General features: G+C 25.8%; 2 pseudogenes; one reads left to right on the top strand and one right to left on the bottom strand.

Annotated features, from left to right (window-relative positions):
• Nucleotides 1–913: 913 nt before the first annotated feature.
• On the bottom strand, nucleotides 914–2035 carry LOC109863068 (annotated as a pseudogene).
• Nucleotides 2036–3642: 1607 nt separating this feature from the next.
• LOC109863067 lies at nucleotides 3643–4160 on the top strand (annotated as a pseudogene).

The raw sequence follows: 4160 nt of genomic DNA, 5'->3' as shown, positions 1-4160 counted from the left end.
ATGCTTGAGAAGCGCGTCGTAATATTTTACGACGAATTAGTGGGAGGGTAGACCTACAATGTATATAAATTTCAGCCGAATCGGAGGGGACAATGTCTGGTGCTCCCCTTGTGAGTATTATTTGTATTATTTAAGACCTTTGATAATAATATTTATATTACTATTGTTGTGAATAGTATTACCTGTCTATACTAATATTTATTATTTAAATTATTCTATTTTATTAATAGTTGTATTTATAAGGTTAGGCAGTTACATTGTTTTATTTTTGGGTTGGTCTTCAAATTCAACTTATTCTATAATAAGAACTTTACGTTCAGTTTTGCAGATGATTTCTTATGAGGTTAGATTTATTTTAATTATATTGGTGATTATAGTTTTGGGTGAGGGGTTTACTTTTGTTAATTTGTTGATTTGACAGTATTGATGTTGAAACATATTGATGGTTTTTCCTATAGCTGTAGTTTTTTTTATTAGTGTTTTAGCTGAATTAAATCGAAGTCCAATGGATTTTATTGAAGGTGAGTCTGAGCTAGTTTCTGGGTTTAATGTTGAATATTTTAGTTCAGGATTTACGTTGATTTTTTTGGCTGAATATGGTATAATTATTTTTGTAAGTATTGTTTTTACTTTATTATTTAGTTCATTATTGTTTAGGGATATAATATTTATTATAATATGTTTGGTTAGTTCATTAATTTTGGTTGTTCGAGGTCTCCTTCCTCGTATACGTTATGATGAATTAATGTATTTATGTTGGAAAATTATTTTACCTTTAGTTTTAGTTTATTTTATGGGTGTTGTTGGTGTTAAAATTTTATTAAAAGTTATAATTTAAGTTTGATAAGTTAATAGAAAATTAAAATTTCTTTAGTATGTTTTCAAGACATAGGCTTGTTTCGAGTTCATTAACTTATTTTTTGAATACATATTTATCTCATAAATTTCTGGTTAGTGAGAATGATATTATTACTGTAAAGTATAGAATACCTGTGATTTGTCTTAAAATGACGAAAGGTCTTTCAATAGGTTGCGCTCCTACTCATGTTAATAAGATAAATGAGTTAATTAAGATTCAAAATGTTAATTAGTTGGTAGGGTAGAAGTTTGCAGTGTTTATTTTGGATTTATGTATTGGTAAGGTATATAAAATTATGATCGAGGCTACTAGGGCTAATACTCCTCCTAATTTGTTAGGAATAGATCGTAGAATAGCGTAGGCGAATAAGAAATATCATTCAGGTTGAATGTGGATAGGGGTGACTATTGGATTGGCTGCGACAAAGTTATCTGGGTCTCTAAATACATAGGGGTATTGCATAATGATTGTGATAAAGATTACTATAACTACCATATATCCGTATACATATTTTATAGTAAAATATTTGTGGAATGGGATTTTATGATAATCTCTTGATACTCCCAATGGGTTAGAGGATCCTGTCTCATGTAGGAATATTAAGTGAATTATAACTATTATTAAAATGATGAATGGTAGAATGAAGTGTAATGAGTAGAATCGATTTAACGTTGAGTTATTAATTGAAAATCCACCTCTAACTCATATAACAATATTATTTCCAATATAAGGGATTGTTGATAGTAAATTTGTAATTACTGTAGCACCTCAAAAAGATATCTGACCTCATGGAAGAACATATCCTAAGAATGCTGTTGCCATTGATAATAATAAGATAGTAACTCCTGATATTCAAGTGTTAAATAGGTTGAATGAGTTAAAATAAATTCCTCGTGAGATGTGCATGTACATACAAAGGAAGAATATAGTTGCTCCATTAATATGAATATTATGAAATATTCATCCCCTATTTACATTTTGTATAATGTGGATAATTCTATTAAAAGCTATTGATGTTCTAGGGCAGTAGTGTATGGATAGAAAAAATCCTCTAATAATTTGGATTCCTAAAAATAGACCTAATAGTGATCCAAAGTTTCATATATATAAGATATTAATAGGTGTAGGTAGGTTTAAGATAGATGATTTGATTTCTTTAATTATAGTTTTATTCATAATTGATTTTTCGAAGATTAATTGATTTGACTGGAATAATTTTAATAATTAAGAATATTCATAGGATAAGGAAAATTACTGAAATAGTTGTTATAGAGTTATATGGGTATAGATAAATTCATTTGATATTACTGAATATATCATAGTGTAATTGGATTATTGTGATTATCTCTATTGATGTATTAATTGGTTGGTTTAATTTTTTTAGATTTAAAATTAGTATGGTTGAAGATGTAAATATAACTGTTATAATAATTATTTTCTTAGTAATTTTAAGGTCTACTTTTTCGTTTGAAATGAGACTTGAGAAGTACAAGAAGATAATAAGTACACCACTAATTATGATTAAGAAAACGATAATTGAGAACAAGAAGGTTTTTTTAAGTATTGATAAGTTTATATATATACAAATTATTAATGAGTATATAATTAATATAAGAATTAAGTGAGTTGGGTGGAAGTTGTTTCACAATATAAGGACTATTGTTGTGATTATAATTATATATATTAAAGGTACAACTAAGTTTAATCTGTTCATATTTTAGTTTTAATTATTCTCAAAAAATAGTTTAATTTAAGAATGTTAATTTTGGGAATTAAAGGTGTAATAATTTATTTTTTTGATTAGCTTTAAAACTTATTGATTTATTTACAATTTACAAAATTGTTGTTATTTTAAAACTATAAAGCTTTAAATAATTCAAATCTTGAGTAATATTTTATGATTATTATTTTTTAATAATTTTGATTGTTTCATTGATTATGTTGGTAGTTTTTTATAAGTATATATTGATTGTTTTGTTAATAATTGAGTTGGTGGTTTTTAATATAGCTTTAATTATGGGTATAGTGTTTTCCTTTATATTTATAGATTTTTATTTAATTTATTATCTGATTTTTAGTTTGTGTGAGAGGGTTCTAGGTATATCAATGTTGGTTGTAATTGTTCGTTATTATGGGAATGATATATACTATTTTATGAATTTGCCAAGATTTATGATAAAATTAATTTTACTATTTTTGTTTTCAGTCCCGTTAATTATGAAATCTTCTATAATTAGTTTTTATCCTCTATCTTGTGTTTCTTAGGGGTCTTAATTATATCTGTTCTTAATAAGTTTAGATTTGATATAATAGGTTATTATAGCTTTGATTATTTTATGTTAGATAAAAGTTCTTATTCTTTAATTATAATGACTTTATGAATTTTGGGTTTGATGTATCTTAGTTTGGATAAAGATATTAGTTTAAATTTTAAGATTGTTACTTTTTTATTTATGCTTTTGGTTTTTTTAATATTTTTTATAATAAATAATTTAATGTTAATATATTTGTTTTTTGAGTTGAGTTTAATTCCAATTTATTTTATAATTGTTTATTGAGGGTCTAATCCAGAGCGGTTAAGAGCCTCTTTTTATTTATTGGTGTATATGTTGTTAATTTCATTGCCACTATTATATTATATATATGTTCTTATTAATGATAATATAATTGTTATGTTTTTTATATATGAAGTTTTAAGGATTAAATCTTTTGGGTGGTGGGATTATTTAGTCATTACTGGGGCCTTTTTGGTTAAACTTCCTATTTACATTTTTCATATTTGATTACCCAAGGCACATGTTGAGGCCCCTGTTTATGGTTCCATGATTTTAGCAGCTGTTTTATTGAAATTGGGGGGATACGGTCTTTACCGTGTTTTATAAAGCTTAAAGATTAATATAGATTATTGTTTACTTATTATAAGGATTGGTCTTTTTGGTAGTGTAATAGTTAGATTTTTAAGAGAATACTTCAAGTTGATATAAAGTCATTAGTTGCTTATTTATCTGTGGTTCATATAAATATGATACTTGGAGGTTTAATAACATTGATGATGCTAGGGTGGTCTAGGGCTATGATGGTAATAATTTCGCATGGAATTTGTTCCTCTGGGTTATTTTATATAGTTAATATGTATTATGAACGATCTCATAGTCGTTTATTGATTTTAAATAAGGGTATAGTGAGTTATTTACCTGTAATATCAATGTGGTGGTTTGTTTTGTGTTCTTCAAATTTTTCTTATCCATTGTCCTTGAATTTTTTTGGGGAGATTACTTTATTAATGACTATTTTAAGATGA

Source organism: Pseudomyrmex gracilis, unplaced genomic scaffold (genome assembly GCF_002006095.1).
Source record: "Pseudomyrmex gracilis isolate BER0280 unplaced genomic scaffold, ASM200609v1 scaffold_3056, whole genome shotgun sequence".
Classification (NCBI taxonomy): Eukaryota; Metazoa; Arthropoda; class Insecta; order Hymenoptera; family Formicidae; genus Pseudomyrmex; species Pseudomyrmex gracilis.
The sequence above is the reverse complement of the archived record's forward strand: the minus strand, read 5'-3'. Positions and strand labels throughout refer to the sequence as shown.